General features: G+C 38.8%; 1 protein-coding gene across 1 annotated transcript in view; it reads left to right on the forward strand.

The window, feature by feature from the left end:
• Positions 1–2094: 2094 nt before the first annotated feature.
• CHRM3 (cholinergic receptor muscarinic 3) overlaps positions 2095–23384 on the forward strand; it is an 85409-nt gene continuing 64119 nt past the window's right edge. Inside the window, exon 1 of the mRNA XM_081941121.1 lies at positions 2095–2366. The gene's annotated coding sequence lies outside the window, so the exon portion shown is untranslated. The remainder of the gene's footprint in view (positions 2367–23384) is intronic.

Here is a 23384-nt window from a genome sequence, read left to right on the forward strand (position 1 = left end):
AAACAATGTTTGGTAAAGATGAAGTCAACATTTCACTTTTCAGGCACTACAGTGAACAGTGAAAAAAAGAAGACATTATGAGTAGAATATAATGTAATATTCATTACTGTACTGTATTCAATACTTTTATATTGAAGTACGATTAACATAAACATTAATGTATAATGTGTCATATACATTGTATTTTCATGTAAAACACACACAGAAAAGATTATGAAGTCGGTAACTTAAATCAGATTTTTATTGGAATGTTTATAAGATGTATTTTCAGAGAGTCAAATTCCTGGGAAGAGTGTGTGTGTGTGTGTATGTATGTATGTATGTATGTATATGCATACACACACACACACACACACACACACACACACACACATGCATGTTATTCATATGAAAGCTTCATAAAGTTGTATCACATGCAAAATGGCTTAAATATACCAGTATATTATGCATTATAATTGGGGTTTCCGCCTGTTGGAAAATTGCTAGTAGCAAAGAATAATAGAACAATTACAATAGAAACACATGCTGTCCAATGGTACAATTACAAAGGTGATGATTGCTAGTGCGCATGACTTGCAGAGTGATATGGTACATATCTTTCATTCATCATTAGTGAAAGAACATTTCATTTAAGGAATTACCGTATGCTAAACAAAGCAATAGCCAGTAATGTAACATAATGGTTCAAAACCTGAACAGTTGTATCCTGGAAATGTGTTTATACAAGGTTATTTTTACTAGTGGATTACTCGTTATATCTCACCTTTGTTTCTGAAGAAAATATTTTTGTTCTATAAGAATAAGAAACAATATTTTTCAATAATGATGAAAAATTACTGATTTGCTGTCCAAATCAGACAAGATAGAAAAGAATCTCAATAGACCATTTTTAAAAAATAAAATCCAGGATTAATTTCTATTTTCCTCCACTGCACCCAAGTACAAATTAAAACTTATCTTCTAATAGGAGCCGAGTGTAATATAATTTTCCATTTGAGTTCATGATCTCACTGGGAAATTTATGCTTCTGCTCCTGCCCCAGAAACAAATGAGAGAGAATTAGAGCTTATTTCTTTGAATCTCAGGTAAACTGTTCCTTTGCTAAATATATATTATCATTTTAAATATAATCAAGTCTATAAAGTTAGTATTTTAAAAAAATGTTTAAAAATCTTTATAGGATACCTATAGCTCTTTGATTAGAGACCACCTCTATTTGAAGGTCTCACATTCAACATCTAGCACTGAAAAATATAGTGGATTATTAAATTATTGTCTGAAGCCTTTAAAAACTAAATCCTTAGTTAGTGCAGATTTAATTTATTTAATTTATTTAGCCGCTTATTATATATGCATAATTCTGAGAGGGTAACAGTTAAAAATAGAAAAAAAATATATAGTAAAAACAATAGTTTAAAATAATACAGATAAGCTAACATAGCTACTAAAAACAAAAGTCTGAAACATATATTTCTATGAATTCATAAGTTCACATATATGTTGTGCCTAGTTAATGATATTATATAATTGTTATGAAATATTGTAGGATCATTTAAAGATGTATAAAGATTAAACTGTGATCTAGGAGATATAACAAAATATATGTACTTATTATTTAGTTTTATTGCTTTTAAAATAATAACAGAAAAAAGAAAAATCTAAAGGAACAAAATAAAAAGGTACATACAGTAAAAATCTTGCAGGCAATTCAACAAAGTCTATATTCTTGGTTTTTTTTCCCGAGCATGTAGTGTAAACATAAGTTTAATCATGAATGACTGGAAACAACCATTTAATTTTAGAATCTGGAATGGTGGAATGGAATAGCAAGATTTAGTATTTGGATAAAAGAGCATTTATTAAAAACCTTATGCATATAAAAATATTGATTTGGCAGAGTAAGAAACTGGCTTTAAAAGATTAGTAAGTATATATCTGCTGTTCCACCTGCCTGAGCCAATTCAGAAAAACCAGACTTCATTTCCCTGAATATTGAAATGATTAAAGCTGGTTTAACATCTTTACAAGATTCTTAAAGTTTTTTTTTCCTATCCCTTATTATTTTCTTTCCTGGGAAAAACCAATCTGTTATATTCTTTTTTTTCTAGATCTTCTCCATCATCCATGGTTTGGAAGACATTGCCTGCAAACACTGCCAATGGTACCTAATTCCTTGCTCTCTGATGAACTCTAAATTTGTGCTTTGTTCCATGGTGCATTTTTATGATGTAAAATGCATCATGAGGTGTTCTTCACTTGGATAAATTGCAACGCCTCTGTATTTGTCAAAAGAGACATGCACAGCCCTAAGGTGGATACATCTGGTTTGATCAACTGAAGAAAGCAACCTGGACTTTTTCTCAAAGGTAAGATCAGCTAGGACAACTGACAAACTGTGAAAATAAAATCGTCATGATTTCAAATCAATGGCTGAATAAGCTAAGTCATATTATACAATAATACAATAGTAGAGTTGGAAGGGACCTTGGAGGTCTTCTAGTCCAACCCCCTGCCTAGGCAGGAAACCCTATACTGTTCCAGACAAATGGCTATCCAACATCTTCTTAAAGACTTCCAGTGTTGGGGCATTCACAACTTCTGGAGGCAAGCTGTTCCACTGATTAATTGTTCTAACTGTCAGGAAGTTTCTCCTCAGTTCTAAGTTGCTTCTCTCCTTGATTAGTTTCCACCCATTGCTTCTTGTTCTGTCCTCAGGTGCCTTGGAGAATAGCTTGACTCCCTCTTCTTTGTGGCAACCCCTGAGATATTGGAACACTGCTATCATGTCTCCCCTAGTCCTTTTTTCTCTTAAGCTAAACATACCCAGTTCCTGCAACCGTTCTTCATATGTTTTAGTCTCCAGTCCCCTAATCATCTTTGTTGCTCTTCTCTGCACTCTTTCTAGAGTCTCCACATCTTTTTTACATCGTGGCGACCAGAACTGAATGCAGTATTCCAAGTGTGGCCTTAGTTCAAGAATCTTCACGTTTCTTAAAATATCAAAAGAAAAATTCTGTTGTCTGGCCATTTTTAATGTTTTTTCTGGGGCCCAATAGTCAAAACAATATATTTTGATAAATTAATTTCCATGTTAAGCATTGATCAATTTTATATTTATGAAACATTAGGCCTGTTTAATTTGCAAAATTGTATATTGCGAGACTTTATTTTATTTTGATATGTAACTAATGCTAACCTTTATTTTTTTTAATTCTTTATAATATTTAATTGCTGGTTTTGCTTCAAGTACTCCATCACTTAAGGGGATCTCTTAGAATTGCAGGCACCACTTAGACTGCTAAAGCATCTAAGCTACACTGCTTCGTCAATGTATCTGATTGGTTTTCAGTTCTCTTTCTCTTAAGCTTTCAAAGAGTTACAGATGTTATATTATGCATGCCCCCATGAATCGAGATTATATGACTTCCACCACCACCTGTATTAGGAGAAAGAAATCTCTCTTATGTTAATACAGTTTATATCCTATGTACTATTTTCAATTAACACGGATCACCAGGAGGCTGTGAGAGCAGTTTTGTCCTATTTGGATTCGTCAGTGATTTTACTGAGATATGGTTCTAGGGGGTTCAAATTTTCTACCATGAATTGAACTCACAGTCCTTTGCATTTTAGACTAGACATGGGGCATTAATGTAAGGAGCTATCTATCTAGTTCAGAGAGTTGCAGAATTTGGGATTTGTTTGAATGGTCTATACAGCCACCTTCCCCAGTGGAAAGGCAAATCTGAAACATCTTTTCAATATTAGCCATTTCCCAAGAAAGTAATTATTTGCTGTTCAGTTACAGATGCCTCCAATTTGTAAAACTGTTTATAAACATTGTAAAAACTGGTAATTAGTAGAGCCTTGTCTTAGTACATAACTGATTCTCATTGACCTGAATTTAAGCAGTAAACATGTTTTTGTTGCTGCAAAGAATAAACAAACTTTCCATCTTTCTCTCCTGATTCCCAAAAGTTTTGGTTTATGTATTTCAAAGAATGTTAAAATTGTTTTACATGTAGTAGCTACATTTTAACTTTAGCTACTATAAATATTTGGCATGAATCATATGTGGGATAGTTAGCATTTTTTCTCTCATCCGTATAAAATTAAAATCCCCTTTTATCTTTTTATTTTTTTACTGAGTTGATAGCAAGAGTAGATTTGAGAATAAATGCATCCAGAGATTTCATATTGTAGGACCAAATTTCCTGGCAGGATTACTTCATGTTCTTGAAATCTAAGCTTGCAATATCTCAAGTTTAAAAACAGCTGGCAATAAACAGATTTCTTGAATAGCTTCTTCCGTGTAAATTAGCAAAGGCTTTTGTTTCTCTGCATCTAGAGGTAATTTGATTATTTTTAGTTGTTTCTGGTAATATGCCTATACAGTTTAAATATTTGAGTTTGCAGACGTATTATGAGTTCATCATGAACTCGCTCTTTTTTCCCTAAGGTCTTAATTGTCATTTTATAAGAAAAAGGTAATAATTCTCTTCCATGCTTACAAATCGTTATTAAATTGAAGAGCTTGAAATCTCATAATTTTAAGATTGCTATGGATCCCTGATATGCCATTTTCAGAACTTGTCTGTTTATTTTCCATCTGTTTAGAGATTCACTGAAGATTCACTATTCATTCAGAGCACATTATTTCTTGTTGCTGGGATAGGAGTATATCAGGATTCAATGTAGCTCTACTTTTGGCAGACATAGGAATCATTCTAGCCCAGGGGTGTTAAACTCACGCCATCATGGCAGTGTCACATGATGTATCAGGACTTTTTTCCCCCTTTAAACCAAACAAGGGGGTAGCCAGCATGTGATGCATGTGGTCCGTCGGCCAGGAGTTTGACAGCCCTGGTCTGGACTATTGTAGAGTTTGGAAGGCAAAATTGCTCTTTTGTGTAGTATGGCAAGATTTGGGGATATAGCATTATTTATAGTTGTATATGCCAGGTGTATATGTGAAGCATGGGCTGTACAGAATGGTCCAACAATGTCTTGACCCAGTATATGAGTGGTAAAATAAAAGGAATTGAGGTTTATTGGTTGATTGCTAAGACTTACAAGGTTTATACATTTACTGTATAAACTCCAGAGGCTCTAGGCATTATATGGAATTAAACCACAATATAAACCATAATAAACAATAAAGATGTGGATTTCCTGTAGCTTCTGTCAGGATTTCAAATACCATCCAAAAGTAAATAAGAGTCAAAGGCAAAGTATTGCTCAAAGTTTCAATTTATTAAGAGAGCCATGTTGGCACATCTGGGAAAACCCAAATCTGAAAGCTTCCTGTTTCCCCCACCCAGTTGAAAGTTCAAGATCTTGCCCCCACACCCGCAAGTCCATCACATGGTCCAATCTCCCACTGGCATGCTGGCAGTTCCACCCATCCAATTCTGGTCAGGTGCAGAGGTGCAGAGACAAAGGATGGCCTTGGCTTTCTAGAAAGAATTTTGTTGTTACTACATAGTATGTGACTCCTTACATCCCCCCTCCCATTTCCCCACAATAGAAAATGCATAGCAGAATAATAAAAAGTATGGCAGGCTAAAGACCCAAAAGAAAAGATGGCTGCAGGCCTGACAGACGGCCTCTCCTCAGAAGAAAAGCATATCCTGAAAAGAGAATAATACGGGGGCCAACATGAGCATAACTAACAACCTCTCCCCCCATAGGGGGGGCTTTGGCTTATTGGGAAATTTATCATGGAATTTCTTCACTAACTTATCAGCTTTTACATTCCAACTGTTCACCCATGAAGCTTCAGTTTGAATTTAAACCTTCTGAAGTATTGTGCCCAGCTAACTTGCTTTGGAGACAGTTTCCAGGGGCTTTTGAGAGCTTCAAGGTTTTTATAGTCAGTCCAGACCTCGAATGGCATGGGCCCCCTCTAGGAAATGTCTCCAGGTGGTAGGGCCCATCTGATTGCATAGGCCTCTTTCTCCCAAATGGCCCACCTTCTTTCAGTAGCAGTGAGTTTTCTGGAGACATAAGTGCATGGCCAGAGTTGTCCCTCTTTGTTTTTTTGCAACAGCACTGCTCCTCAGCCACATCACTGGCATCAGCCTGGATTATGAATTGCTGTTCAGGGTTGGGGTGTTGCAGGATGGGCTCCTTGGCAAAGAGCCATTTTAATTTCTGAAATGCTTTTTTACAATTCATTGACCACCCAGTAGGTTGTTTTGCCTTTTTCTTTGTGGAGGAAGGCCCTGTTTTTAACAGTTCAGTCAATGTCAGGGCAACTTCTGCAAAAGCCGGGATGAATTGCCTATAGAAGTTAGCAAATCCAAGGAAGTTTTATAGCTGTTTGTGGTGCATGTGGGTTGCCAGTCTAGCTTTCACTTGCCTGGGGATTTTAGTGTCTGCTGCCGGGGCTGCAGGCTCTGGATGGTCTGCTATAAGGGGTTTGATGGTCCATGGGTGGCCTTCTGGCTTTGCAGGGGGTAGCGGCCCAATTTTCAAATGCCATCCTTCCAATTTATGGTAGATGCCCATTTGTCCAACCATGCAAGCCCCAAGATGATTGATTTATTGATTTTTGGTGCTATGATGAATCTGAGAAGTTTATAGTGGTGCCCTATCTGCAACTTCACCAAGTTGGTAATTAGTTTGGCGAGGTCCCCTGCAATTAGCATCCCATCCACTTGCTCAAACTGAATGGGATTGGCTAAGGGTCTTGTGCATATGCACAACTGCCTCAACTTCCCCTTCTACTCCATCTTGGGCACTATGGGTTTGGCTTTGAAGGCAAAGGGGCAGATGGGTACACTTAAAATTGGCCGTCTTTGCTGCTTTTTTCCGCCTCTGAACTGGGAGGGGTTTCCCCATCTGGTGGAGTCTCCGTCTCCTAAGGCTGGGGGTCAGATCCTTCCATTTGTTTGGCAAGACAACTCTCTTCACACTTATAAATGAAGTCTGCCTTTTGAAACTACCTTTGAAGAAAGTCTGGCTTTATATTATCCCCCCTGAAGGACTCTTGGAGCCTCTCCTGATACGTGGTCTTTTTGGATTTAGACTATTTGATTTCCTTCCTTTTTTTAAGTGACTTCTTGGCTTGGAACTGTGACAGGGGGTTAATTTTCACTTTTGGATTTGCCTGTCTTCTCAGACTCGCTCGGCTGCGTGCTTCACAGATGCCATTTCTTTTTCAAAAGATTTTTACTCTTTCTGAACTTAGACAATGGGGCCCAGAAAACCACCTACAGGCAAAGCAGCCTTGGCACCGACTTCTATTGCATCCAGTCTAACAATTCAGCAGACAAAAATTTCATCATTTTTACAAGAAAAGACTGGAGAGAGTTCAAAAGATTTGTCTGTTACTCAATTGTTTCAAGCTATTATGCAGGGACAAAATGAGTTGAAAAAGGAGGTAGCAGATTTTAGAGATGAGCTTAAAAGTGTGCAGCAACAAATAACAGAAAATAAACAGAGAATTGATGTGCTGGAGGAGGGTGCAGCTTGGCAGGGGGAGGAGGTTAAGGCAGTCCAGAAGGGGAATATAGAATTGGAAAATTTTATGGCAAAGATAGAACTTGAAAGAATGTCCTTCTTTCTCAGATTCCAGAACCTACCTGAGACAGATGATGAAGATCTGAAGGATATTATGAGTACAATTTTAGCAGAATATATTAAAAGAGATAAAGAACAGTTATGGTGGGATATGGATCTGGTTTATAGGATTAATTCAGCATATTCCAGAACACATAATGTTCCAAGGGATGTACATGTTACATTTCTTAGGAAGACCATGAGGGATGAGATTCTAGGGGCTCAGAGGGGGGACCACTAAAATATAAAGATAAAGAAATTGCCATTCTTAAGCAAATTCCAAAAAAAATAAGAGATAAGAGGAGGAAGTATTCCTCCTTATCAAAGAAATTATATAATAAGGGAATTTGGTTTAGATGGTTATTGCCAGAAGGAATGCTGATCTTCTGGGAGGGAAACAGAATTAGAATTAACACAGTCGTGGAGGCAGAGGCCTTCATTAAAAAACATAGTGCCCTCCTGGAGGACGGAAATATAAGAAGTAGTGAAAAAGGCGACAACACACAAGACATGAAGGAGGGAGGGGCTGCGGCTCCTCCTGGGGACGGGGGGAGAGAACAATAATGGAAAGACTCAGGTCACAAAAATAAATATATCTGGAATATCATTTTAATTGTTGATATATTAGAAAGTGGCAAAAGAGATGATTGAACACATAGTTGATACAATGCTGTTAAGATGCTGTTCTGCTTATCTTTTATCTTTTGTTTTGTTTTTTTTTTTCTGTAAAAAGTTGTGAGAATTGGAGAGATTCCTACCACTAGCACGATGGAGCTGCCCAAAATTTTTTTTTTGTATATCCACCTACCCTTTTCCCCAAAATTTTTTAAAAACCAATGAAATTCTTTCAAAAATGACAACTCTTTTCAGGTGGTTTTCAGGGCTCTTTTTTTGCCCCACTGGCAGCTTGGGTGTGCACTTGTGGGATTGGGGCCAGGGCCAAGCATTCCAATGCTCTGTGCCCATGTTGACCACACCGGTAACATTTTATTGCTCCCGCAGACTTGGGAGGAGGCATTTCGGTTTGCTTCATTTGTGTTCAGTGGCACAAAGATCTTCTAGATGGCTTTTTGGTAATGGAGTTTCAATGGGGGTGAAGTTCGTGATCCAGAATGACTGTGGTGTTGTACCAATTCTGGCTCCATTCTGGTACCCCCCCCTTAATACTGCATGCCTTTCTCAGTTCAGGATCTAGAGCATATTTGAATGTGTGCACATGCTGTCATTCTGGCCAATCCCTTATTTTCCTTCTAAACTCCCAAACTAATTACTTCACGGAACAGCCAGCCTGTCACAATCCTTGGATCTGTTCTTCTGCTTCCACTCATTGGGCCACATTCTTAATTGGATTCGCATCAGCTGAATGAACCAATCTGCATCTTTTAATTCTCTTCATGGAGCTCGGCTATCCATTTGGCCACTTTCTCTTCATTTAGAAGGGTATTGATCTGCAAATTGATCATGTGCACCCATACTCAATTTGGGAAATAGGGTAATTTCTCAGGGGTCCCATTAAAAGTTACCTGAAATTGAGGGGGCTCTGGAGCCGGCAGAGCTGGTGCCTGGATTTGCTCAGGCGCTTGGGTGAGTGCTTGTGGCTTGAGCCCCCCCTTGCAGCACTGCTCCCTGTGGCTGAGGCTCGGCAGGAAGCTGTTGGGGCATTGCAGCTGGGAGCTGCTCCTGTGACGGCAGTTGTGCCAGAATCTGTTGAGAGACCACTCCCTGGGGTTGCCCCAGGCCAGTTATCTGAAATGGGGCCATCTGCTGAGGAGGGGCTGACATCCATTGGTACTGTACCCATCCATGGCCCGGGAAGAAAGCCTACCCTAGTGGGACTTGACTTGCAGGCTGCAACTCAAACATCGGTGACTGGCTAGAGGGCGAAATCCCCCACCCCCTCTGCTGCTGGCTGGGTTGATTTCCCCATCCCAGTTTATGGGCTGTCTGCAGGGTGAAGGAGTGCTACCATTGGTCTTATTCCAGTGGTGAGAGTTTGGGCTGACCCGCTTGTCACTGTATTAAAGAACCCTAAATCCCCACTCCATTGCATTGTGGAGTCTTGACCCGGGAAGGTGAATGTTGGCTGGGCCATGGTCCAACTGTGTGGTTTTTAGCTAAGGCACAGATTGATTCCACTCAGGTTAAGCTATCCAAATTGGTCTGGGAGGCTGGTCAGAGACTGACTATGTGAGGGTGGCTGGGATCCCCAATCATCGGAGCTCCCGGTTGGCATCTGCTTTGGTCCACTCCACTCATGGTTCAAGGCTGATCCCACACACCCTATGGCTCCAACAGCAACTCCTTAGGGGAAGTAAATTCTGTGGCTTCAACTTACAAAGTTAGGTTCGATTGTGAGGGATGCCTGGGGGCTGGCTCTTTGCACCTGGCTCCCAGCTGTGTTCCCTCTCCATGGCCTCTGTGATTTCCACCATAGCTTTTGAAGGCACGTAGATGGTCTCGACATAGATAGGCAATCCGTCATATGCTGTTTTCTCCATGGGCTTCTTCTTTTCCTCCATCTTCCCTGAATCTTTATGCCCCCCGGGCTCAGGTTTATTTATTTTAGTTATTTTATTTGATTTCTAGACCGCCCCCTCTCCCCAAAGGGACTCGGGGCGGTGTACAGGTACCAAATTAAAAACCATACAAATAATAATAAATATAATTAAAATCAGATTAAACTTAAAACCCCTGTACAAATTAATAAAAATTAAAACAGCCTTAAGACCAACCCGTGAAATTTAAAAATACAGACTGAGGTGGGACAGCTGGGATTAGGCCAGGCCGGCTAGATTAAACAGGTGGGTTTTGAGCTTCTTGCGGAAGGAGCGGAGGTCCGTGGTTGTTCTAATATCAGGGAGAAGGTCATTCCAGAGGGTCGGGCCCATCACAGAGAAGGCCCTTCCCCTGGGCATCACCTTGAAACGCACCCAAAAAGCTACAGGTAGCCAGTGCAGCCCGTGCAGGAGAGGTGTTACGTGGGAGTATCTAGCGACTCCTGAAACTGCCCGCGCGGCCGCATTCTGAACCTACTGCAGCCTTCGGGTGCATCTCAAGGGGAGCCCCATGTAGAGAGCATTACAGTAGTCTAGCCGGGACGTCACAAGCGCATGGGTGACTGTGCGAAGGGTGTTCCGGTCCAATAGGGGATGCAGTTGGCGCACCAGGTGAACCTGGTGAAATGCCCCCCTTCCCACGGCTGTCACATGGTCGTCCATTGACAGCCGGGCATCTAGGAGGACACCCAAATTGCGTACCCGATCTACGGGGGCCAGATGTTCACCCCCAATGGCCAGTGATGGAATCAGCTGGTTGAACCGGGGTGCCGGTAGCCACAGCCACTCCGTCTTGGATGGGTTGAGCTTGAGTCTGTTACTTCCCATCCAGATCCGTACGGCTTCCAGACACCGGGACATCACTTTGACGGCATCGTTGGGGTGGTTCGGGGTAGAGATGTACAGCTGGGTATCATCTGCGTACAGATGGTAATCTACCCCGAACCCACGAATGATCTCGCCGAGCGGCTTCATATATGTGTTGAACAGGAGAGGCGAGAGGACCGACCCTTGTGGCACCCCACAAATGAACGGCCTCGAGGTCGACCTCTGCCCTCCTGCCAACACAAATTGCACTCGACCAGAGAGGTAGGAGGAGAACCACCGCAGAACGGTGCCCCTCACCCGCAGCCCCTCCAGTCGATGCAATAGGATACCATGGTCGATGGTATCAAAAGCCGCCGAGAGGTCTAATAGGACCAGGATGGAGGAGCAACCCCCATCTCTGGCCCTCCAGAGATGATCCACCAATGCGACCAATGCCGTCTCCGTGCTGTGGCAGGGCCGGAAACCGGACTGGCGCGGGTCCAGATAATCAGTTTCCTCCAAGTGGCGTGGAAACTGTTGTGCCACCACAGTCTCTACAACCTTCGCCAAAAAGCAAAGGTTGGAGATGGGACGGTAGTTGGCTAACACAGCTGGGTCCAGGGAAGGCTTCTTGAGTAGGGGCCTCACCACCGCCTCTTTCAGGGCGGCTGGCAAAAACCCCTCACTCAAAGAAGCGTTGACTAACTCCTGGAGCCAGCCTCGTGTGACCTCCCAGGATGCCAGTACAAGCCAGGAGAGTAAACATGTGGTGGCTCGCAGTCGCCTACGCAACCTGTCCATATCGTCAGAAGTAACAGAGTCAAATTCCTCCCAGAGTGGAGCCTCAAGACCCACCTCCCACATCCCCTCTAGACCACTAGTAGGGACCAACTCGCTTCGAATCTGAGCGATTTTGTCCTGCAGATACTCCCCAAATTCCTCTGCTCTACTCTGCAAAGGGGCTTCCCGCGGCCTCTGTTGAAGGAGGGAGCGGGTTACCCCAAACAGGGAGGCAGGGGGGTTATCTGCAGACACAATAAGAGTGGCACAATACTGACGCTTGGCCACTCTTAACGCCACAAGGTAAGTCCACAAATAGGCTCTCACCTGTGATCGGTCAGATTCAGAGCGTGATGATCTCCATCTGCTGTCTAGGCATCTCTTGCGGCGCTTCATCACCCTCAGCTCCTCGGTAAACCAAGGGGCCTGGGTGGTTCGCTGCCACAAGAGAGGCCGCAAAGGCGCAACCCGGTCCAAGGCCCCGGTGGCCTCACTGTTCCATGCAGCCACTAGGTCCTCCATCCGGGTGCGGGTCAGGGCTACAGGAAATGGCCCAAGCTCCGTCTGGAACCTATCAGGTTCCATCAGGCATCTGGGGCGGAACCATCTTGGACATTCTGGTTCCGCCTCCCCGCGATGGGGAGTAGCGGCTGGGAAGTCGAGCCAGAGAAGTGAGTGATCTGACCATGGCAGGGGTGTAATAACTAAATCCCCTACTCCCAGATCACTCCTCCACCGGCCAGAGACAAAGATAAGATCCAGTGTGTGACCTCCCTCGTGTGTGGGGCCCTGAATTACTTGGGTCAGGTCTATGGCTGTCATGGAGGCCATGAACACCCGAGCTACCTCGGATGTCTCCCCTACCGATGGCAAGTTAAAGTCCCCCATGACCAACAGCCTGGGGGTCTCAACTGCCATCTCGGCGATCACCTCGAGGAGCTCGGGCAGGGCTGCTGATGCATAGCGAGGAGCCAAGTATACAATCAGCAAGCCCAACTGTCTCCTTGGGCCCCACTTCACGCATAGGGACTCACAACCGGTTATTTGTGGCACAGTGGTCTCTCTCGGCTCGAGACCTTCCCTCACAATGACCGCTACCCCACCACCCCTGCCTAGTGCCCGTGACTGATGAAATGCACGGTAACCTGGCGGGCACATTTCCACAAGAGGGAGACCTCCCTCATGGCCCAGCCAGGTCTCCGTGATTCCTGCCAGGTCCGGCTCCCCCTCCGACACCAAGTCGTTAATGAGGGGGGCTTTGTTGACAACGGACCTGGCATTGCATAGCATCCGTCTCAGGCCCTGGCTCAGGCCCCAGGTTGTTGCTGGGGCTCAGGACCCCGGACAGCACCCTGAAATTTGCAGTAGCTGGTGAAGTATTTTAATACAGATTCAGGTTAATGTCAGGATTCCAAAATTAAATCAGAGTTCAATGCAAGGTATTGTTCAGAGGCTCTAGGCATTATATGGAATTAAACCACAATATAAACCATAATAAACAATAAAGATGTGGATTTCCTGTAGCTTCTGTCAGGATTTCAAATAACATCCAAAAGTAAATAAGAGTCCAAGGCAAAGTATTGCTCAAAGTTTCAATTTATTAAGAGAGCCATGTTGGCACATCTGGGAAAACCCAAATCTGAAAGCTTCCTGGTTTTCCCCACCCAGCTGAAAGTTCAAGATCTTGCCCCCACACCCACAAGTCCATCACATGGTCCAATCTCCCACTGCCATGCTGGCAGTTCCACCCATCCAATTCCAACAAAGAATGACCTTGGTTTTCTAGAAATAATTTTGTTGTTACTACTAGTATGTGACTTATTACAATTCCCCCTCCCATTTTCCCACAATACAATACAATAGCAGAGTTGGAAGGGACCTTGGAGGTCTTCTAGTCCAACCCCCTGCCTAGGCAGGAAACCCTATACTGTTTCAGACAGATGGCTATCCAACCTTTTCTTAAAGACTTCCGCTGTTGGGGCTTTCACAACTTCTGGAGGCAAGCTGTTCCACTGATTGATTGTTCTAACTGTCAGGAAATCTCCTCAGTTCTGAGTTGCTTCTCTCCTTGATTAGTTTCCACCGATTGATTCTTGTTCTATCCTCAGGTGCCTTGGAGAATAGTTTGACTCCCTCTTCTTTGTGGCAACCCCTGAGATATTGGAACACTGCTATCATGTCTCCCCTAGTCCTTCTTTCTAGTAAAACTAGACATACCCAGTTCCTGCAACCATTCTTCATATGTTTTAGTCTCCAGTCCCCTAATCATCTTTGTTGCTCTTCTCTGCACTCTTTCTAGAGTCTCCACATCTTTTCTACATCATGATGACCAAAACTGAATGCAGTATTCCAAATGTGGCCTTACCAAGGCATTATAAAGTGGTATTAACATTTCACATGATCTTGATTCTATCCCTCTGTTGATGCAGGCTAGAACTGTGTTGGCTTTTTTGGCAGCTGCTGCACACTGCTGGCTCATATTTAAATGGTTGCCCACTAGGATTCCAAGATCCCTTTCACAGTTACTACTATTGAGTAAAGTACCACCTTTACTGTACCTGTGCATTTTGTTTTTCTTGCCTAAATGTAGAACCTTACTTTTTCACCATTGAATTTCACTTTGTTAGATAGTGCCCAAGTTTGTCAAGATCCTTCTGTATCTGTATCCGGCTATTTCTGCCAGCTTGGTGTCATCTGCACATTTGATGAGTTCCCCATTTATCCCCTCATCCAAATCATTGATGAAGAGGTTGAAGAGTACTGGGCCTAAAACAGAGCCTTGGGGTGCTCTACGACATACTTCCCTCCATGTAGATGCATTTCCATTGAGGACTACATGTTGAGTGTGATTGGTCAGCCAGTTACGAATCCATCTGGTGGTGATGCTGTCTAACCCACATTTTTCTACTTTATCTAGTAGTAGGTTATGGTCTACTTTATCAAATGCCTTGCTGAAGTCCAAGTAAATTATATCGATGGCATTTCTCTGGTCCACTAATTTTGTCACTTTGTCAAAGAATGCAATAAGATTAGTCTGGCATGATCTGTTTTTGACAAACCCATGTTGGCTTTTGGCTATTACTTTGTTTACCTCTAGGTGTTCACTAATTCATTGCTTGATTATCTTTTCTAGAATCTTCCCTGGTATTGAGATCTGGCTGATAGGTCTGTAATTTCCTGGATCTATTTCTTTTTTCCTTTTTTGAAAATGGGAACCACATCAGCTCTTTTCCAGTCCTCTGGTATTTCCCCGGTGCTTCAGGATCTTTGAAAGATATCGTTAAGTGGTTCTGAGATCTCGTCTGCCAGTTCCTTCAGAACCCTGGGGTGTAATCCATCCGGTCCTGGTGATTTGAACTCATCTAGGGTAGACAGATACTCACCATTTTCTTCCCAATTTCAACTTGTGTTCCTAATCTGATTTTTGTGGTGCTGTTTTTGATAGGTTGGACTCTTTTTTCCCTTTGTGTAAAGACAGATGCAAAAAATGAGTTAAATAGTTCTGCTTTCTCCTTGTTGCTTGTCACCTTCTTGTCACTTTCTCCCAGCAATGAACCAATTGTTTTCTTGACTTTTTTCTTGTTTTAACATGTTGGAAGAAGCTTTTTTTGTTATTTTTTACTTTTGTGGCAAGCCGTTCTTCATTGTGAGCCTTAGCTTTCCTCACTTCATCTTTACAGGCTCGGGCTATTTGCTGATATTCTATAGAAATGCATAGCAGAATAATAGAAAGTATGGCAGGCCAAATACCCAAAAGAAAAGATGGCTGCAGGCCTGACAGCTGCTTAATCACAAAGGCCTTCTTAAAAAGCCAAATTTGCTTGTTCCTGCAGTTAAGGGACATTATTGTTCAAGGTGTAATTCTTTTAAAAGATGAAATAATTGTCTCTGTGTCCATTTTCATACATTTGCCTATTATGTCTTGGTCTGTTGATATGGAACCTTCAACAGATATTCCCCATCTACTCAGATCTGGTGAATAGAATTTACTTGGGTCATTTTTACAACACTCAGGCTACAAGCCATATAACTTATTCAATGGGTATGTGGCAGAGTTAAACTCATAAAGAATTATCTCTTCTTTATTGTCATGCATAGATTTCCAGTGTTCCATATAACATCTCAAGACAGAGTTGCCTTAAACTGTGAGATGGGTGCAAATAAATAAATTCATCATTTTTGTCACTTCAATGGATTTTGTCCATTCAGTTTCCCATTTTAGGCGAATATGAGATACTTTACTCATAAAATGTTTGATCAGACAAGTACAACAGACAATTACTTTCTAGTTCTGTCCTTCCATCTAATTATCTGAGATACTATTAATAGAGCCTATAATTTATTATAGATTAAATTATTTTGGTGAGACTTTGGTGATATGTTATTACTAGTGGGGTATTTTAATGGTGATTTTTAGCTGTCTAAATGTGATGTAATTTGTTACCTCCTCCGTGCATGTATGTCTTTGTATATGTGTGTATTTGGATGTTTATGTGTTTGCACATATGTTTTATGTTTTATATGTTTTATTGTACGCCGCCCCGAGTCCTGTCTGGAGAGGGAGCGGCTAATAAATTCAAATTTATTATTATTTATTATTATGAGTTTATGCCATTCATTATTGATGAGAGGCTTTTTAATGTGTACTTAGGTTTGTTTTAGTGTTTGCTATTTTACTTCTATACTGTGGAAATTTCATTAATTTTTTATGAATGTACATAAACCCTAAAATTGTCTTTTGATTGTGATGGATAAACAAATAGATACTTAAAATAGAATAACAGAGTTGGAAGGGATCTTGGAGGTCTTCTAATCCAACCCCCTGCTTAGGCAGGAAACCCTATACCATTTCAGACAAATTGCCCTCCAATCTCTTTTTAAAAACTTCCAGTGTTGGAATATTCACAATTTCTGGAGGCAAGGTGTTCCACTGATTAATTGTTCTGACAATTAATTTCTTCCTAGTTCTACGTTGTTTATCTCCTTGTTTAGTTTTCATCCATTGCTGCCCTCAGGTGCTTTGGAAAATAGCTTGACTCCCTCAAGCTATTTATATATACATGTATGACTCTGCTATATATGACTATGCAGTCTGCTACTCAGACCTGTGGACCTAAAATCCTTGTCAATATATAGATAGTAAAAACAAAACATTAAAATACTTCTTTGATATTGGAGAAGTAACATTTTCAGAAAACTGGAACAATAGCAATTTTTTTTACAAGAGCCAGAAACTTTGGAAAAAATAAAGTAGATGTTGTACATTGGCAGCACATTTTCAGTCACTTGTTAAAATGAATTATGTACAAATAGAAGGAGGAAGATGTGTTTGGCATGTTCACCACCTTGAATTATTTGTAAAAGTAATAAAGAAAGGATACAAATAAATAAAACTTCATTTACCCATAAAAAACAAGTGTGATGTACATAATTGAAAATAATAGAGATTATTCAGACAATTATTATTTATTGCTAAATTTTTACTTAATTTTTTTTTCATTGCCATGGAGCTAGTAGTTTCCGTATTCTCAAGAATGTAGCATGTCTTAGTTTTTGCTTATGCACGAGAGAGTAGGAAGATAAAAAAGCAATATTAAAAAATAGAAGAAAATATTAGAGACTGGTAAAACAAAACACCATGAGATATTTTTTTGATCTTATCATGTGTTGCATAAAGCCAAGAAATATTTTTTTTATTTTTTTAAAAAAGAAATAAATAAAAGAGAAGAAGCAAGGCTATACACATTCTCCAAAAGGATGTTCTTTGAATCTGGAATATTATCAGGATCACTATTCTTCTATTTCTCAAAATTGAAAGTTTTATTTCTGTATTAATGCAAGCTTCTTTTAAATAGTTTTAGTATTGTATTATTATCAGTATTTAGTATCTGTTACTAAACAGATATGTGTACATTTATTTCCCACTTTAGGATGGAGGATAGACCAGTTTATTTAACATCGTAACCATCTTATCTATTGTTTGAAAAGAAAAAAATAATACATAAAATGTCATTTCATTTATTCTATTTTCTTCCCATGGAATCTCTATTTGAATCTCTATTTCAGGATCCTTTAGACACAGGTAACAAGCCTACTGTAGGCTTCACTTGCACACCCTTGTACTTATATTCCGCAGATGTCTGCTGTTACAGTTTAGTGACACTGTGAAACAATTACAGGATTCATGAAATTTTCTTGCCAGGGTGAAAGGCAACTCTTAAAAAAAGAAGTAGACACCAAAAATATGGGTATAGCACATCAATTCTTAAATTTTAGAGAACATAATTATCGAATATTCTGTGACACTGGTTTGCAGTTGACCAATTTAATAAGATTAAAAATTATATAGAGAAATATACTTTTAGGTTATATAATTTAGCAAGTTGTAGGATTTCTGGCTTGCATGCCATATTTTCTGCATGACTACAGAATTTGATTAGGAATGATAGCAAGTAGATTTCAGTAGTAAACCTATAGCTAGATTTCAATTGACAGACCTAGTTTTTTAAGATGGATGTTTTATATTAAGGGATGCCAACTTAGCTAAATGTTCCCCTTTTTCACTTGAAGTTGCATATTTTGCTAATTTGGTATCAGAAAGAATGGCATTCATATTTTGGATCTATTTGTCTTCTGTGCCAGATTGCTGACAGGTATAAAATATTTGAAGCTATTTTATTTCATTTTAACACTGAAAAAAATCTAAGAAATCAACTAATGGATTTTATAAACTTTTCTTCTAATCCATCCTCTTGATTGAAAGATATCCACAAATATCACTCCTTCAAATGAAGTGATGTCTTTTCAGTTATTGCATTCATCATTATTTAAAAACCATTAATAATATTTCCACTACAAAAAAATCTGCTTGGTCACTAGGTAGGAGTAGAGACCTAGAGTTTTGGTTTCATTTTTGGGTATACTTGCTATTACCTAGTGATCATGTAGATGTTTTTTTTCCTTTCCTCCTGCTCAGATCTAGTAGTTCTATGTCTGTTATCCTTAACGTCAATTTCAATTGTTTCATCTGGTGTATTACTTGAAAAGATACATCATCCCTTCAGGAACAGAAATGCTATAATGGTTCATGAAATCAGGACATTTATATTATCTCTCTGAAATAAGAGACAAGCTTTGAAAACCCTTGAATCCTATACTGGATTACAATCAAATCTGAAAATATCTCATTTAAAGGGCTGGTTCTCAGAGTTTGGGAAAAGAAATTTTGATCCTCAGTGGTGTCTGCAGGAGTGTTAAGATGAAAAATATTGCATTAGAGTCTTGTGATGCAAGCTTTGTCCCATTTGTATCTATGTCTTGACCCGTATACAAATAATCCAATACAATGCTATAATGTTGCTTGAATCGTTTTGACAAAAGCAAAAAGTTGCTCTTTTCCTATTTCCTTGCTTTTAGGCAACACTCTTGAAGTAAAACCCATTCTTTGCCTAGGGAGTTGTGTTTATGATCTGTCTTTAAAAAGCCAGCAGATGCTCACCATCTGAATTGCTTTTTATCTACTGCTATTCTGGTTTTATAGGGAATTTCAAGTGTTCAATATAACCCACAGGGGGAAAAAATGCTTTGGTGGGGCTGTTCAAAGAACTATATGGCATGAGCCAACAATTAACTGAACATTTGATTAATTTCCAAAGTAATCTGATATGTGCCAAGGTGAGCTCACCCATCTCTATTTAGAGCTGATAAATCAATGATTGAACTGTAACAGTTGAAGCTAATAGAGAAGATGCATTCCTTTTTGCAGAGTTGTTTGAACTAGAACTCACTTGCAAATTATTTATTGTAGACAATTTGTGGAAAAGAATAAAAATTGTGCTTGATATATACTATAATAGCAGATATTGAAACAAAATTGCATTAGCTAAAATTATCAAATGTCATTTTCATAATGCAAGTATGTTCCCCCTCCCTTTGGACCTGCCAAAAGATCTTTATATTCTGCAATTCAGAAAGCTTAAGTATTATATTTTTAAAAAATAGATTGAAAAAATATTATCTTTATACCCAATGATTTGTCATCTGAGTAATGAATATATAGGTAATAAATTTTCCCAAAAAGAAAAGTACTGAAATATATGATTTAGATTCTGAAAACTTGATCTCAGAGTTATGGTAGCAAATAATAGAATCACCACATTATAATCTCTGTCTACCATACTATATTGTTTGTTGCTGAAATATCACAAATTTTGAAAAGCAGTTACCACTTTCAAGATTACATCACAAAAAATAGAAAATTACTATGGTTGATTTTATTATGATCATTTTTATTTCATGTCAGCAAACAGCATGGATCAGGATATGAACGTGTTACACTGTGCAAGCAATTTTGCATCTAATATAACAAGATTATCATTTTCTATGCATGTTAAAACTATTTGCATATGCTTTTCTGAATTAAAAGGTAGCAATTTCACAGTTAGAGAAAAAAGGCAAATGGCTTTATGTCTTTAGATATATATTTAGGAAAATATTCTCTTCTTACCTGTGATGATCCAGTGATCCAGTTTTGCTTTATTATTTTTTTTAGATCTCTGCTTACATTTCATTGCGTGCTAGGATTATTCTCAGCTTTATTTTAGCACTAAATTTGACACTTAATTACATCTGTTTTGATTTGATTGTTGTCTTGTGGTTTTTTTCTAGTTTTGATAGATAGATACTACAAGCCCAGTATGATTTTGCTTTAGACACCTACTAATTAAAACACCCCAACTGTTAAATTAAGAGTAATGACGCTTGTGTATATTATGGTTATATATTGAAAAATATATTTAGTTGATTTGCTTTAATAGAAAAACAAGGATCAATACATACTCAGTTCACCATCAATCAAGACTTCTAAGCCTATGATTTCAAATTGATGGGTTCATTATTATTTTTTAATAAATGCAAATCTCATGGTTGTCCAGTAAGTCAATACATTCAAAGAGGAGCAGGAGGGGAGAAGAGCAAAGTAGCATAGATAGTACTCAGTATTAACTATGCAAGTAATGTCTCCAGATAAGACTGATCTGGAGAGAAATACATCTTTCCTCTTCCACATGCTATAAAGTAGCTGCCAATTAGTGTAAATAATACTAAACTAGGCATACCACTGAGCTGATTCCAAATAAAACAGATTTCAGTATTCTGTTGTTATCTGTGATGCTATCCATATTAGTACCCATCATTACCCATTAGAAAAAGAAATGACATTATGGAGAAACTTAGCTTTTACCATCTAAGCAAAGACAGTAAGAGAATCCTAAATATTTATTCTGATTTTAAGATACTACCCTGTTTCCCTGAAAATAAGACCTCCCTGGATAATAAGGCCAATCAGACTTTTGAGTGTGTGTGCTAAAATAAGCCCTCCCCTGAAAATAAGCTCTCCCCAAAAATATTGCAACACAGCAGCAGCCATGAGGTGACCACGCTCGCTGCCTCCTGCACCTCAAAAATAATAAGACCTCCCTGAAAATAAGGCCCAGTGCTTATTTTGGGGAAAACATGGTATATAGCTTTGAACATTTAGGTCCACAAGGTAGCTGATTTGAATGATTTCTCATTCAATTAAACTGTAATACTAGATAATGAGCATTGAAGTACATCCACCCATTGTCTAAATGCATCTGCATAGTTTTCTGCTTTGCCTTTGAAGCATATGTCAGACTGCATTAAGAAGGTTAGGACAATATGTAAATTGTGTTATATTTTCATGTAATTCAGTTCATGCCCAATTATTGTGTCCCTTTCTATCACTCAGCATTCAAAGCATTTGTTTTACACTTGCAACACATGACTCTTGGCAAAACATCTATTGGATTCTTCCTATGATCAAAATAAATTCCTTAGAAGGTAAGAAAGAAGAGCAAATAGCACTTTCTGCTTTATTATTATGTCTGAACAACATTCAAGTGCTTGGCCCACATTTTCTTTTTCCCCCAATATGTTTGACTTTAAACGCTTTGTAACAGTAGTAAGGCATAAATAAATAATAAAAATGTTTCAAGTACTTTTCCATTACCCTAGTGATGAAAATATTTAATCAGTTGTTATGGAATGGCTTTGATGTTGGGAAAAAAATGTTGAAATTTAGGGACCTATATCAGTTCATGCCTGCTTGTAAATGTCATTAAGATCTCTAAAAAACAAACAGCCTGGGAAAAAATGTCTTTAATAAGACATTTAGTCAGTCTAGCAACTGGGAGACAAGAAGATTGCCAAGAGTCTATGTCTCATGAACCAAGCTTTGTATTTTCCTCATGTAACATATAGTAACTCTTTTTCACACAAAGTCATAATTTTGTTCAGCTAGATGCTTCAGATTTAAAATGTAAACTCAGTGCTCTGGCAATAAGATTTTTTTATCAAATGACTGCTTACTGTAATGAATATGTGATTAAAGTGGAAGTCTATTCTTGGGAAAGGAATGTATTGAAAAGCATGTTTGACTATTTACGATGAAAGATTGAAACATGAAGAATAAAGAGTGCTAAAGGGTTCTAAATATGGGGCAAATATTTGTTTGAGACTTTCAAGAGTTGATCTTGGGGAGAAATGAGTGTAGCAGGAAAAGAACAAACTATATTTATAACGGAGTGACTACAGATGAAAAAATATGAGTCCTGAAAAAATATTAAAAGATAGATTAATTTGTCAACAAAATTAAGGGAAATTGATTGTAAGGAAGGAGAATGTGGAAGCTGCTTGAACTAGAATTATGTATACAGTATATTATGTATGAATTTATATGCGGGAAGTATGAACAAGACATTTGGTGAAATAATAAAGTGAAAAATGCTATGAAGGAAGGGAAAATGCAGATAATAAAGAATGATTCTTGCAAAAAGATAAGGATGAGAATATGGCCACACTTAATTGAGGAAGTAAAGGTAAAAACTCTTGAACATCCCAACTTCTATCTCAATTATACAGGATGAGGCATTTATTTGTTTATTTTATTGTAATATGACTTTTTAAATTTCTATTACTTTGCTTAGATGAAATTACCACATCAATAATGTTTCAACATAACAATTAATTGAAAATAATATTATTAGACACATTACAAAACCTAGGTGTTGCACCAAATTTTTAGAGTTATTTATTTATCTATTTAATCCCTATCTAGCGAGTGTCACTAATTAATTACAGGTTGGTAACTTTAGCTTCTGTTATAAGGAGCTATATGCTCTATATTTTTAATGCAAAAATTCTCTTTAGGGATATCGTAGTTAAAATATTTTCTTTTGATTAAGAACTGAAATAGTTTTTTGCTAGATAATTCTAATTACAGAAAAGAAATAATGTATGTATTTTATAATCAGGCAAAATGGATGGAAATTTGTACTCGGTTTGTACTTAATCAAATGTTTCTGTTACATTAAATGTTTTTTCTTTTCCTGTCATATTTTACATGAAAGGAAGCAGGTGCTGTCACTCAATAATATAACTGCTTTATTATTGCAGAAAAGAGTCTGTCTGATTAATTATCATTAAATATAAGCCTCTTCTAAGAAGCTTGAATAAAAATTGATCACCTTTCTAAAAATTGCTTATACTCAAAATGTAACTGTCACATTTTTATCTTCATTTGCATCTAATTAACTGTTACATTTGAGTGAATCTCTGATTTAGAAATACCGAAATAAACATCTTTCCTGTCTAAGGAGA

This window comes from Natrix helvetica (genome assembly GCF_964273705.1).
Source record: "Natrix helvetica genome assembly, chromosome: 2".
NCBI classification, from domain to species: Eukaryota; Metazoa; Chordata; class Lepidosauria; order Squamata; family Natricidae; genus Natrix; species Natrix helvetica.